This window comes from Netta rufina, assembly GCF_964035555.1.
Source record: "Netta rufina genome assembly, chromosome: 9".
Classification (NCBI taxonomy): Eukaryota; Metazoa; Chordata; class Aves; order Anseriformes; family Anatidae; genus Netta; species Netta rufina.
This window is the reverse complement of record NC_140132.1, coordinates 20,059,913-20,075,766: the sequence shown is the minus strand read 5'-3', so window position 1 is coordinate 20,075,766 and position 15,854 is coordinate 20,059,913. Positions and strand designations below refer to the sequence as shown.

At 41.2% G+C, this 15,854-nt stretch overlaps 1 protein-coding gene across 5 annotated transcripts in view; it reads right to left on the bottom strand.

The window, feature by feature from the left end:
- TBL1XR1 (TBL1X/Y related 1) overlaps positions 1-15,854 on the bottom strand; it is a 106,277-nt gene that overhangs the window by 51,974 nt on the left and 38,449 nt on the right. For all 5 annotated transcript variants that reach the window (XM_084292267.1, XM_084292268.1, XM_084292270.1 and 2 more), the window contains one exon: positions 7,359-7,423. The gene's annotated coding sequence lies outside the window, so the exon portion shown is untranslated. The remainder of the gene's footprint in view (positions 1-7,358; positions 7,424-15,854) is intronic.

The window sequence follows — 15,854 nt, the reverse complement described above, 5'->3', positions numbered from 1 at the left end:
GCTCGTTAGCAGAATAATTTATCAACTGTTGCAAGAATAGCTGTTATAAATTTGCTTTCTATGTAAATCAGGTTCCATGCAACTAGAAAGGAATTCCAGTCTTTTCAAAAGCATTTTAATGTGAAATGCTGACATCAAGTCTTAAGTTCATTTGATTATTTCTCTGTTTATGTTATTAGTAATCAGTTTTTCTGGCACTCTTCTCTGTTCCAGTTCAATCACTCAGTTGAATTACTTGAACTCCTGGTGAACTGCACCAAAAAAGGAAAATTAACTAATGCCTCATTTGATCTTGTGACCATAAAACTTGTGTTTTCATTCCCTCTTTAACCTTTGACCATCTATTTTTCCCGTTAATTTGTGTGTTATGTACCTGATAGTTTTAAATTTGTTTCTTTTATTCATGAAAAAAGAATCCGCTGACAGTTCATCTGCCCTCTATTCATTTTAACTACCACTGACTTTTTTCTAGGTCACCATTAATAAGCACGCACTTAAAATCACTTCTTCATAGTCCATCTTACATGCACATTGACTAACTGTATTATTCTCTTTACCAGATGTGCATCGCTGCTTTCAGAAAATCTGGTGACTGCACTAACACAAAACAACCTTAAAAAAAAAACAGTGAAATGACTATTTTTATTTTATGAAATTCCATTTGCCAGGTTATTGAAGTTTATATTCTCTTGAGGGACTTAACTTCATTTATGTTACTGGCTTTAACTTTTTAGTTTTTGGAAACGGATGTCAAATACCTTAAGATATGATAAAACATTTTTAGCACCCAAGGAGACCATAATAAAATACTGTCCATCTACAACAAAAGAAATTAAATCAACGGGGAATATGCCGTGAACATCTGTAATGAGGACAAGGAATCCAACGATGTCTCACATTTGACATTGACACCCTCCGTTTGTGCAAACACTAAATTCATGGACATGGATCCTACACGCATACACGCAATATCAACCCTGGGAGGATTCTGATCCCTTGTCCTGAATATGTTCATTACATCACAGTAAGAAGAAAATACGTGACCTCCATTTACTCCCATTTTAAATTCTATTGATATGGAGCACTAGAGGCTTCACATCCAAGGACACGTTTCCAGGTCTGCCATCCATTCTGATGGCCATGCAGACGTAGGGCACCTGGTCTTCGGTGGCTAGCAGGTGGCTATCTCAAGTCTCTCCTGAGCAAATAACGTACATATATTCAATGTCATTCCCCCCAGCCTACAGACTTCCTGTTGTTTTGCAGCAATATTCATTATCGCCTAGCATCTACACCACTGAAACTAAGGGGAGCTTTTACTTTTGTTGAGTTGAACCAATATCAACTTTCTGTTGACAACAATGAAACCAGGATCACAACCCGACTGCACAAGCGGCGTACTAATATGAAACAGCACTGCTCCTCTCTGGAAGGCAACGCTCATGTGCTCAGACAGAAGGGGGCCTGCCCTTAAGTCTTCTCCAGAACATCCTACCTCACTTACACCTCATAGCCAGTTTACTTTTTTAACATGCAACAAACCTAGTCACCATCAAGAACATTTAACACTACATTTCTTATTCATTTAACGCTACAATTTTTTCGTGCAATCATTCACAGAGTGGAAGAAGGGTCATTCCAGGTTACACGACTCCACCATGGGCATATGGCAGTGAATCCACAGCAGAAACACACGATCTCCCCCTTCATAAAACAGATGGCATGCCGATCAAGTCAGATATAATCCAGTGCTAGCTTCACTACTACTGCTGCTATTAACTTGTGAACCAAAACCAGTGCAAAGAAGTAAAGACAAAGAAAAGCCCAAGGCAGTGGAGGCAAAGGGGGAGGAAGACGATGAAGAACACAGAAAACAAAAAGTGGTAACAAGACAGCCTATTGCAGCAGAAACACCCTGTTTTGGGTGCTTTTAAGACTGAGAAACTAGGAATGGCAATAGGAAAGAAACAGCAATGGCCCTCACCCTATTACAGAGGACGTTCCTCTAGTTTGATACTGGCCCAGTTCCCTTTACTCTTGTGATTCACTGCACTGGGTACTTGCCAGGGGCTACATATCCTGGCTGCTTACATAATTACATATTTATGATTCTGCCGAGAATTCTTAGTCAAAGCTTATTTCTGAACTGTAAACGCTTACAGAATCAGCAGAGAAAGTTCTCCAACAAATGCTACTTCAAAAGAGAGCCACCATTTCTTGTAATTTTTAAAGAGCGGTTTCCTCTTCGGTTGAATCATACAGTAGTGAACTTCAACTAATGGTAGAAAAAAGGCAAGGGGGTGTTTTCCCTCCGAAACAGAGAGAGATCTTACTTGTGGCTTTAACTTGTTCTTTTTTTAAAAAAAGAAAAAAAAATATATATATATAATTAAAAAAAACTTCCAAAAATATACCAGAATGCCGTTCTATATAAACTTTCTTATCGCAGTACACACCTTATCATAGTAGACAGTCAGTATTTCCTCTGTATCATATTACTAGCACTTCCTTTTTTCAGTGCATACACCACTAGATCGGCTTATTCATGCTGATCCAATAAATACGATTTATGGATGAACACTCTGGAACACAATTTTTCAGCTGTAACCAATTATCAGACAAAAAAACACTGCAATCCACCTTTCTTCATTGATAATAGCATCCATTGATTTGAGAAGGAGCAAAACAGTCCAAAATTTCATGTCATCACTCAGTTTAGACTATTTCAGGAACTGCTAGAAATACACATATATAATTTCCTTTTAAAAGCGTACTCCGTAAGCTGTACAGCCAAATCCCTCAACAATAAATTTTATGAGCATTTGTAGGCTCTACCACTGAAAACACTTTCAAGCTTGGTTAGCTTTACGCACTCAAGTATTTCTTTCTTACACCTCAAAAGAACAATTCCTACACCTGAAGTCACACATACACACATATGTATTTGAAGAATAAAGGCTTTAGTCTTGCAGAGCTATTTATTTTGAAGCAACTATTCACGGGCCTTGTGTCCAACGTCTTAAGTACCGCCAGGTTTCATAACCCTTTGAAAGCAGGGGTCACGGTTTAACAAAAACCCACCTTCTCTCTCCACTCTTTAAAGGTCTGTCCGTCCACAGAAACTCTTTCACACATACATCTGACGGTGACATGGCATTCAGCTTCTGTTGAACCAGTCTTTGGGCCTACTAACGTTTAGCTCTCCCGTGACTTGGCCTAAACCTGGCATACAGACTCAGGGCAACAACTGATAATTTTTCACTTCCCTTTGCACTGCAATTCCTGTGCAAACCCCAGGGCCCTGGGGCTGGTGGCACAATCTCCTACTGTTCTTGGCAAGCACTGGCAGAGGCAGGACTTCCATGCCTCACCCAACTCCTCCAGATCTGGCTGCAGGCTCCTGCCATCTCCCTTGCCTGCCTTACCCTGCGTGGAACCATTTAACTGAATGGACTTGCAGAAAGTTAACCCGACAGGAAGCGTTTAGATGAGTTTATCTGTTGTGGAACCACAGGCAACAGCTACATTCGTTTATTCCTTCAGCTGTCTTTAAAGGAGTGGAAAGGTCACAGGAAGACTCCACAGATGGCACGACAGTAGGGTTCAAAGAAAAACTCTTGCTGCAGTCTTGGAGAATTTCTGGCAGATGTCGTCTAATCCTTTCACTGAATTTTCTTTGGAGTGTCCTGTTCATTCTGCCCAGCTCCTCCAACCACTCTTGCTGTTTCTGAGCAAAATCTGCTGGGTTTGAAGTTACACTGCAGTGTGGTACCCATGGAAGTTCCTGACCTAAGAGACTTAGTGCCTGCAGAGTCGTCCTCCTAAAACAAGTCTCTTACCTGTAAGAACAGTTGGCATAACGTACAGTTGGTGTTACACCTTCAGAACATGGTATGATATATTCACCCAAAAATAAATGTCCAGAAGAATGGATTTAAGACGCCTACGAGTTGTAATGCACGCTGTATTTTGTATTCCCCCCAAAGGACTATGAGGCCATGGACTTCGCTGCGATGACCCTGCCTTTCTGGAGACTCAGCAACTCTGCTCGCTGCGTATCCTCAGACTTTGCCTGTGTCAGCTTGTAATAAACAGTAACATCCTTTATTTTCTTCTGCAAGGAGACCTTTTGACGGGTCAGTGTGTTGATTTTTGACTTGGTCAAACCATCCATGCATTAAAAGAACCTGGAAAGAGTGTTTTTCAGGACACCTCTTAACAAGCCTCCACGTTGCCTTTCTTGCTTGATTCCCTCACAGCCCCTCTGGTTACCTCCTGTGGAATTAAACCCATCACAGCAAGCTGCTGTATGATAAAAAACAGATACTTCCCAGCTTTTTGTAAGTTTCTAGTGTTTCTGTACACTCCTTTAAATAGCTAGACACACATATGCATGTATATACACAAACACACCTGTATATAGCCACGCATTCATGTATACACACACACACAGGCACAAAAAAGAAAGAAAAAGAACACTCATTTCATAAAACAAAGACAAACAGCCTTGCTTCTAATACTCACAAGAGAAGCCCTGCAAGGTACAAAGGAAATATCTCTCAGGTAAGCTACCTCTTCTATCACATAACAAAAAAAAAATAATAATAATAATTTGCTAAAACATTTATGGAAAATTTGATCTGATCTTGCCCTTAGGCCAAAGGCGCAGGACTTTTGATTTTTATTTCCAACACATTCATTAACCCTTGTGACCTTGAGTAAGCACCCCATTAGCAGCCTTGAAATTAACCTTTGAAATCCTAGAAAAAGTAGTCTTATATACTAATTTCCCTTGCCCTCGAGGCCTTTTTTTTTTTTTTTTAAGCTTTCACATCTTTCCTTTAAGATGCCAACTTACTCCACCTTACACTTAGACCACAGCCACACTGTTTTAAAAGACCTGATCACAGTATAAATACACGATTAAAAACAAAATGCTAACAATTCCAATGTTTAAAGATTAGCTTATATTCTACCCTATTTGTGTTTACACACCATATTCTATACAAAAAATAGCATCTTTTAATCATCTTTAAAATAGTAAAGCAAAGGAAAACCAAAAGAGGATGTGTAACTTCTGCATTTTAGTGTTTTTTTTTTTTTTTTTTTTTCCTCTTTCTTTAGTGGTGATTTTTTTTTTTTTTTTGACTAAGAAGAAATGGAACTGACAGTCATGATTAACAGACTGATCAAAAATGTCAGTATCGTTTCTCAAGGGAATCAAAAATGCATTTCTGATTGAAATACACGTATTGAATCTGGGAAGCCATGTTAAACAAAACACTCTGGGAAGAACATAAACTGCTTTCTTCAGGTCTTTTGGGTAGACCTGTGCGGTGTCAAGAGTTGGACTTGATGATCCTTAAGGGTCCCTTCCAACTCAGGATATTCTATGATTCTATGATTCTATGATTCTAGGTCAACCCGTCTCATACTTTGTCTACACACATCAAAGAGAAAAACATAATACAAACCTGTGAAAGTAATTTTTACTATAAGCCAGAGTAAGATATGATTATTTTGGGGATGATGATTAATGTGTCTAGCTTGGCTCTTAAAACTACATTCAAACCGTTTCAAAGTTTTAATTAAGAGATGAGTAATTGTTTAGGAATCTCCAGAATAGGAAAATAAACCCTCTTATAACAAATGCAGCTCTTAAAGAAAGGAGTGAAGAGTATTTCACTTCACTACAAGTAACAGTTGAGTATGTTTTATGATCCCTGTAACAACTAGTGTGCCCTTGAGACTGTGCAATTCTGAATTTCTAACATAATTTGCAGGGGGAAAAGTAGGACAAAACGCAGTAACATTTCAAATGCACTCTCTCGGTATTTTAAAATTTTATGAAGTATAAGGACTAGGTTAATATGGAATGAGTCATGTTTTTAAGAGAAGCAGTAACACCAACCTGTATTTCTAATCATAACTAAAAACACGCTCAAGTAATACAAAATAAAAGTAAATCAGAGTAGCTTTCTCTTGGAAAAAGGTCAACAACAACAATGAAAACTTAGCAATAATGGAAAAGGTTGAGCCCACTGCTAGTTTCAGTTTCAGAAAATTAAAATGCCAGGCTACGTGACCAGGTAAAAACGGCGCCTTCTCACTCAACAAATCTGTTCCCAACAGCTGAAATTCATCCCAAGTGAATATAAACTTTACACATGTAAGCTGGATTTTGAGCTTAAACATCAGGCTATTAAATGACATACACACTTGTGCAGATCTTCTGATTTCTGAGTTATATTTGCTTTGCTTAGTGGCCAAATACATGCTGCATTACATTTCACTCCGTGATGTTCTGAAGAGTCAAGAGAATCACTTAGTACATTTCAAAGTAATCGGTTACATCCGCACAAACTCTGAGTGCCGTTTTGCTCACAGGACAACGACAGTGGAGTTGCAAAGGTACCACTGATTTACAGACTCTTCAGATCCATGCTGCCCCCCAAAACAAAGGAATCCAGATAACCTCCCGGATCCCAAATTCAGTTTCAAAGTTGGTGGTTAGAAATACCATCCCTTAGGTTCTGCACTCAACATAATGATCTAGAGATGCCCAAAATGCAAGCTGGTAAATTATGCATTTATTTAAGTCTAACACTGCATTTAACACCCTCATAATACACCTCACATGTAACAACACAAGATACCAGAACTGCTGAAAGACTATTTGAATGTAATCAAAGCCAGAGCATTAAATTCCAGTCCTCTTCAGAGCTCACCTCTGCTTTTCACCTGTGCAACTATTAGAAAGCATAAATACACCATAAAGACAGTCTGCAAATACCATTCTCCAATAATCTAAAACATTTAATAATGTTCCAGAGATGAGAGTAAGAAGATTGCAACAACCAAGCCTATTTCTAGAGGAGCTCAGATTTTAACTTCACTAGTCTTGTACTGCCAAATGCACTGAAGCAAAATACACCTGGCACTGTGTAGATTTGTAATAGGAGAAACTGTTAGTATTGAAACAAGATGCAGAGAGCACCCAAGGGGAGGCAACGGAGCACTCAGCTCATCTACAGCTTGCCCCAAACAGGCTTTTGGCCAAAAGAGGAAGCAAAAACAGTTACCAACAGGATGAGCTATGTCATTGTCAAGTCACACTTCTTGCTTCAAAATTAACATGCTGCCCTACTTTCCACTGGGTAAGAGAGAAACAATTTCAATATTTTGTCAAGCAGAATAATGGTCTAGATTTTTTCTTAGGAAAAAAAAAAAAGAGTTGTCAACTTAAAAAAAAAAAAAAAAAAAAAGTAGCCACTCTAAAAATACAATTTGCAACAGAATCTGCCTTACATTTGCAGGAAGGAACCACACCACCATTAGTCAGTTAAGAAGGTACTTACCATTGGCAGTGCATTGATATGAGGAAGTTTTCCTTTCAGGTGTCTCTTGCCACAAAAGGGTGATGCTGAAAAAGAAATGAGACAACAGAGGAAAAATTAATATTTATTCTTCTGAAACCAGTGATGGTCATTATTATCAAGCACACGCCCGCATGGCCCTTGCAGCCTACTCTGTTTAAGCAGCTCAGTTATCACCGCCGAATTTGTATACAGCCTAAATCAGATGTGATCAGGAACAGAACAGCAAGCGGAGCTGGCTTTTTGCATATATCCTGCCACATCACAAGAACTGCTTCTGCGGGGAGCCTGAAATACAGACCTTTGAACAAATAAGCCTGTTGAATGAACACTTAAACCATCAGACCTCTAAGACAGTTGCACCCATTCAGTAGGAGCACGCATAAACAAAACAACCTGTGTATAAAAATCCTGATGTCTGGATTTGACTTAACTTTCCAGAAAATGCTTTGGGAAGCTAACTAGGCAAAATAGGCAGCTTAAAATACCTTTTGCCCATGCCAAATCTCTTCTGGAAATAAACTTCAGCTACTGACTTCTAAACACCCTGAAAAGCCCCAAACAAAAATTAACATTCCAGTGGTTTGACTGAGGACCTCTCCTCCAAAACAGTTGCATCCCCTGAGAAGCGGTTAAAAAAAAAAATCTGTTTTCCTAACACGTCTTGCACTAAATAACTCGGTTTATGTACACAGGTGTGCCCGTGCACCCAGACAGTTTATCACCTCCTGCAGTGCCCTCAGTAACTGAGAGAACAGCTCACCCTAGCTGCTGGCTACATTTGATGTGTACATAACAGAGATCTTCCCAGGGGAACATTCACGGGAAATCTTTCCCATCTTCAAAAACAGAAGAAAAAAGTAGTCCAAAAAAATCCATACTCTTCTGTATTTTAGTAATTTTCTTGAAATATCAATAGTAATTATTTTATGCACCTAACAATAAAATAGGTAAGTAGAAGCACTCTTCCAGTATGCATCAACTCCACGCACAGAAGTACCCACTTTTATGCATCAACGACAAACAATTTTTATTCACGCTAATATTTATGAGTGATTACTCTCTGTGCAAATACTTGTACACTACATTTCTTGTTAGCACATAATTTAATCGCCTACTCAAAGAGCAGAAAGGGGGACAGATGGACATGGGTGACTAATAAAGCACTACCCGCTTAATCTAAAAATAGGCTATTTACAAAACATCTGTAAACTTTTCAAAAACTTTTACTATGAGGGAAGAGTAACTACGGCTTCCAGGGCTCTTGATCAACACAGAGCTCTTGCATGCCATTTCCAAGCTTAACCAGGAAGAGATGGCTTATTATAAAACAGTTTTCAGAGCCAGTCAAGAAAAAACATAACCAAAGACCTGCAGCAATTGGGCATATTTTATTCTTAAAATATCTGACCGTGCTGTCACGGTGGGCAGAACCACATCGGCGCGGTAGAGGAGCTGCTGCAGAGGATGCTGAAGAATGCAAGTATGCAGGGAATTGCAAGAATTTGCAAACATGCTCTTTTTCCCTTGCGTAGCTGTGCTGGTACCGCAGCAATTATGTAAATAGGCTGAGGAAAGCTCCACTCGCCAAGTGGCATGGTTTCCCATGCAGAGCTAGTCCGAAAGTTTGTTTTATCCCGAGCTGTGGGCCAGCACTGAGGAGAAGGCTTTAGCAGCCCACTCAGCAGCCCCATAAACAAACGTTACACCTTCCTGCAACCAGAGTTTTCCTTAAAAACAACACAAAGCAGCACACAACCACTATCTGTGCTCTTCTTTAGAGAGCAGTTTAAATCAGAGCAAAATCTGGGTGCACAGGAAGGCAGAGGAGAGCTGTGCTGCCCACTGCTGAGCGCCACGCTTAGCTTGTGTTACTTCGTTTGCGAAGGAAGGTGGCAAACATACATAATGGGCCAACTGCACAAACATCAACAACCTTCCTCAATGAAAAAAGGCTTTCTTCAGTCTCCACTACACCCAGACCGCCTCCTTCCAACACACCCTTGGGCAACCAGCCACACACAGCCCCTGGGCCAGAGCTGGTGAGGGAAGGCAAGGGCCTTCTAGGCCTTCACCTTTGTCAGCGTGCCCCGCACAGGACCTGAAGGCAAAGACCACAGAGAGCAGACGGCAAGAAAAGAAACGGTTCACCAGCTCATTCCTTGCTTGTATTAGCTGGTTGTAGGCTCTGGTTTTGAGTAATTGTGCTTGAAACGACACGGAAGCGTTCAGACAACACTGCCATGTCCTTCTGCAGACTACAGCACTGAGTACAAACGCCTCATCAGCAGATCTTTTCCTTCCAAATTTATCCTATTGGATTCTGTTATTTTGGCACACGCCTTGAAATAACACAGGTGACGGGTGCAATTTATTGATTTTAGCCTCTCTCTCTTTATATACTGACCAGTTATAGTGACTTAACCAGGTGACCAGGTGTAGTAACAGTTACACTACGTGACACCTAAAAGAAATCCACCAAATGTCCTTGAAGCTGGTAAAACACCATTTGAAAAAGAAATAAAAACTTGGCTGGCGTTTTCCAAAAAAGCCAATCCTGCAAGATGGCCGCAGATAACAACACGAAGTACCTTTGGCCATGAAGACACCACTGCAGGGCTCCAGGCAGCGCAAGTCCGGTTACGAACCCACCGTGCACCCTTCCTTAACGCTATTCCTTACCTGGCTCCAAACACAAACTCCTCAAAACAAGGATTTCTCTAAAAACTACTTGCACAAACTTGTAACCGACTTCCTCTACAAGTGCTGCCACCTAAAATTTCCCCCATCTATCCAGCACCCAAAGAATTGCGGTGGGAAATGCTGGGCGAGCACGACGGCTAGGAGAAGGCAGCTGCGCGAGTTCAGGACCGCTTCTGCTCATCTTGCGTGCTCCCTTTTCTTCTAATCCTCTTCGGATCACAGTGTTTATACTGCTTTCTGAGATTTTTTGTGCTATTTGAGCTTTAACAACAAATTTACTCGTTAAACATTGTGCTTTGTGAATTACAAAAGCCTTCCAAGGACACGCGATCTTTTCTACTAAATTCTCCTCCATTATCCCACTTTTATCTGGCCTCGGTATCTGGAAAGAGCATCCCAATCAAAATAGAATTAAAAATAACTAAATCCTGGATATTCCCCCCAGTAACTAGGCTGCAAAAAGCATCAGACAATAGCTTTAAAAGCCTAAATTGAAAACTAATCACTCCATTGAATCCTTCCTTTCATTTGGTTAATAGGCATACACAAAACTAACGGTGATTCTACCACTGCCATGCCTGGAACGTACACGGAGAGAATCAAAAGTTACTTCTTGTAAGCACGCTTCCATGACTATCTATGAGATTTTTTAAAAACTATTCAGCAGTTCTACAGTAACATCTGCTTTTTGGATCTGACACAGAAGCTGAATTGAGATAAATGCCAGCTCCAAAAAAATTAAAGAAACATGTATGTATGAGTGGGAAGAAGAAGAACAAAAAATACCGGACCACATGCAAGACTGCACTGAAAGCTGTCATCACTTGCAACTGGCTGGTAGCAAGAGTTCCTCCCCAAGGACATGCAGCAGGCAGCAACGGCCCCAGGGCTGCTCTCGGGGTCCCATGGCCATTTGACAGGGAGCTGCAGCAGGGATCGCTCACAGTGTCCCAGAGCTCCCCACGGAGCATCCATCCACCTGTTTGCCCAAACTCTACCTGAAACAGCTTTCCTCTGCTATTAACTGAGAAATTATTTCGTAATCTTTGTTCTGTTTTTAAGGCCTTTATTATGTCAGAAATAAGCAAAAAGCTGATGAAAGCTAACTTCCTGGATTTTTAGAAGAAATTCCTTATATATACACTTGTATCACGTAAGAACTGCACAACTTCCACACTTCAGAAATGCTGTCATACACCAAACTCCTGCACACGTACACAGGTACATGAACCAGCTATCAAAACAAAACAGGATATCTGAGGGACAGAGGATAAAAAAACAGCTTAGCAGACAGCACTACTCTAGGGAAAATAAATAAATAAATAAACCTAGATATACAAACCACTCTTCAAAAGTGCACAAAACAGGATTCACTCTGGCATGACAAACACAGGCAAAGCAAGACCAAAGTGAAGGAACAGTGTAGCATGGCAGCAGCTACCTGCAGGTTTAAACACCAATTTCCAGAAAAGTCAAAAATTGAGGAAATCACGGATGATAGCTGAAAGGAAAGGAAGCTAAATTGCTGGAGAGGAAACCATCCTAGCCAGCCCTATTAAAAGCACATAAAACACAAGAGTAATCTTGTCAATACCAATTAGCTTGTACCATTGGGGAAGGAGGGAGGAAGAGCCATGCTGCAGCACAGCTTCGCTTGCAAGTCATTTAAATGAAATTCATTAGTAAGTAACCCAATTCACAGACTGGAAGTTAAAAGATCCTAGAGCATGAAGTAAAATCCTGTCTAGACTAGTAAAGAGCAGAGCCATTACTCCAAGGGCAGAGCATGATGCGGAGCATGACATGGCCTCCACCCTAGTCCCCAAATCCCTCCTTTACAGACAATCACATATATGATGGTGGCCCACAAATGAAAACACAAAGTAGTTTTTAATTTGTGTTAATAGTTTGATTTCTTGTTGATTCACTGACAACAAACAAAAAATTGTACCTTTATTCCAGACCTGAGTTTTAAGGTCAGGCAAAAATTCATTGGATACAGGAGCATAACAACCTATTGACCTGGCTGCTCTCAGCAGACTTCTGAACACAAATCACAGAGTAAAAACAATTCTCCTTGTGTATAAAAAAATTAGAAAATTAAAAAAAAAATTTGATGCATAGCATTTAGGGGTCACTGTTATTCTCAGCAAGTTTATTACAGATTCCAAATAAAACAACTGAACTGAGACATGAAATATACCACTTACCAAAATATAATTAAAAAAGAATAAATTAGATTTTTTTAAAAATTCCCTTTCCTGGAGGTAGGAAGAGCTGTACTCCTTGCTGTACTGAGCCTGCCCCAGTGATTCAGCTGTGCTCGGCGACAACCCGTCCCCTCTCCCGCAGAGCCCTTAGCTCTGATCGGCCTTCGCAGCCGAACGGAGGCAGACACCTGCTTTTGTCAACACGGCAATGTGTTCCTGCAGCACTGATAGCTGCAAGGTTACCGGGACTTCTCAGCCGGTCTCTGGTCTGGGGAGATGGAACAAAGCTCCAAGTGCAGCCTTGGGCAGAATACCTTCACTGTTCGTTGTTCATGTTTCTGCTACCGCTGCTGCCATGTCCGCCTGTTTTCAGATCCTCAGGACGAGATGTTCCTCTGCTTTGGGACTAACTAACGGTGGCCTTGCAGAAGAAAGTTGTAACTTGCATAACTTGCAGTCCAAGTTATGTAAGGCATTAGAAATCATTAGAGTAGGGCAAGGGTACAACTGTACATGTTTCTTAGACATTTATTCTTAAAGAGCTTAGTTTATTGAATTCGTTAAAACAATCTCTCTGAAATGTGCCATGCTTTGGGAGGTGTCTTAAGCACACATCACATTTGGAAGTGGGGTCAAAATGTTCCAATGAAGACTTCCCTTCAAGTAACAAAACGACATGACAATATTATTGATATTATACGTATTATTTTCAACCCCAATGAACATAACCACCTAACCACCATTTGAGCTCTGGCTATGTCTCTCAGTATCGGTACCACTATTCCCATTACTTTTTGGGCAATCAGAAATCAAACGTAGTATTCTTTCAGAGCAAAACCTCAATCTATGTTGCATCTAGCCAAGCTAATGAGCTACAGAGCGCATGCAGGCGATGCAGCAGGGCCAGAACTCTGCTGCAAGACACAGCCTTTGCAGGCAGCTTGGTGTCCACAGGCACAAGAAGTCACGTTCTGGCTGCTGACCCTGCTCACCGCGTGCTGCTGCAGTCATGCCTCAAGGAATGTCGGCTGCCTTCTGCCTGCCTTCTACAGGGGCAGCTTTTGCAAGAGCCACAGCAAAGCATCAACAAAATGGACATCAAAACGTTCTACAACCCTTGTTACTTCTGTTCCTGGGCACATCAAAGTGCTATCACAGTCTGAAGAACTCAGATGCAGTAATTCTTTTAAAAAGCTCTCAAAATTCTGAGTTCCTTTTAATACCCCAAATTCCTTACAATTCGCAAGTACAGAAATATTTTTTTCTGAAAACGGCATATCAGAGGTCAGAAATAAGGTCTGTGGTGGAGCTTGGCCTCACACACTCCAGACATTCCTGGAATGCATTTTCTCTAAAATAAGGTGCTTACAGTGCTTTCGAGATTCTTCCTGGGATTACTACTACTATTACCATTTTGCACAAAGCCAGAGGAAAATCTAATAAGCCTTGCTCTCTACCAAAAAAGAAAAAGATAGGTAACACTTGTCACTGTGAAGTCATCCATTAAACGTATCAAGGAACCATTACGCATTTTTTCCAAAAAACATTGCTCTTCAGAAGCTCTTGCACTCCTGCTTACAGTTCCCTCTCAGTTCCCCAACTGAGCGGCATTTGGTGCACAGCAGCACCACTTTTCCACACAAATTCTGTGTCCTGTCTGTGTTTCCAGATGAATAACTTGCATGTAAGCTCTCTCAGCAAAGGTGAACCCCGGGACCACGCAGCAGCTTGCAATGCATGGGGCCAAGCAACACACAAGGAATTTTACCCTCTCTTCCTCATGTCTGAGAGCCCCCTTTGCTCTCCACATCCTGGTACCCACAGACACCCTTCCACGTCTCCAGGAGGGCAGTTTTGGGGAGTTAGGCGATCCACAAAGCACTGAACCTCTGCTGAGCCACGTCCCGGCCAAGGCCAACCTGCCGCTGGGCCAGGAGGTGCCAGCACCCCACCTGTGGGCTCCCAGCTGGGCACTCCTGCCGCTTCCTTCAGCCTAAAATAAGGGAATTAACTGTCTTAACTCAGCTCCATGAACCACCTCACTGCGAGGGCAGCAGAGGACAGAATTGGCTGGAGAGACAGAGGGAATGCAGCCCTGAAAGGGAAGAAATGCAGGAGCCGAACTGCCCCGACAGCCACGTCGTCAAAATACACCTCTGTCTCCAAGGGGCGTCTGGGACGACAACGGGAATCCCAGCATGAGAGCTCACAGCAGAGCAGAGCGAGGGACTGGGTGATGTGAATCATACCCAAAATAGCACAGACAGAAACGGTATTAAGAGAAATATTATTCTGTTGACTTTTCAAACCATTGAGACACCAGAACTGAGAACCTGTGTTTGTCTGTCACACCGACTGAATGGGTTCGTATTTGCATTGATATTATACTTATTATACATGCAGGAAGAGACACTGAAACTTGTTCCAAAGAATAAGCAGCCTACAGATAAACATAGCAAAATATTTACATTAGCAGCGTGGTCGAAGAGAATAGCATTTATTAAATAAGAGGATCGAAGTCATTAATCAACAGCAGCATTAAACCAATCTAATCACGCCACTTCTTCACCTAATTTTCTGAACAGGACCTACGCGTGATCACGGAAAACAAATATATTTCATCTATCAATGACAACATGCTCAAAGGATCTGATGAGCATCGAGACACAGAGGCACAGCAGAGAGGCCCCATATCACCGTCACTAGGTTGTGATTAATTGATAACAACAAAGCAGTGCCTTATGCCAGTCTGTCATAAGCAGTAGAAGGAGCTTACCGACGTCTACACTGTCCTGCTGTTATGGCTATACCACGTACCTCCCACCCTATGTGGTCTAGCTCTCAAAAGAGCTCTTCCTTAAAATTCTATTCATTACATTAATTAACAGTTTGATTATGTTGGGTTTTCCTACTGTAGGAAAATATCTTTTCTTACTGTAATGAGAAGAAACAAACAAAAAAAAACAAACAAAAATACACACAAACTTAATTTGTTGCCAAAACGACTGAAGTCAGTATTTTTGTTTCACTGGAAATATTTTCTGTTGAGTTTCCTACCATCGCTGCAGATGTATGGCTCAATTTATAGCCCTTCTAAACTAATGCACTGCATGTGCAGCACACCACGTAGCAGTTGCTTATCCCACAAACAAATGGAAGTATGATTAGATAACCCATTATGCTGCTTCGCAGACAGTTAAAAAAAAAAAAAGTGAAAGGGATTGCTGATGTTAGCTTGCCAAGACCTTGTATTTTCCTTTATACAAGATAAAAGATTTTACCCAGAAGAATTCCCAAGAGACCTGAATGAGAACTAAAGAATGCCCACACCGGATCAGACCGACGGGCTCCCCTGCCCATTACCCTCTCTCCAGAAGGGACTTCAAGGCAGGTACCTGACTGAAGAGTGAAAACTGCACGAACATATGATCTAGTTCCCTAAATTATCTCCTAGCCTCCAGCTATTTTCAACTCAGATGGCTTCTCTGAGCACAATTTGTTTAGTTTCTGTGCATCCAGTAATCTCTACAGAATTACCTTCCATTAACTTGTGCAGTCCCGTGTC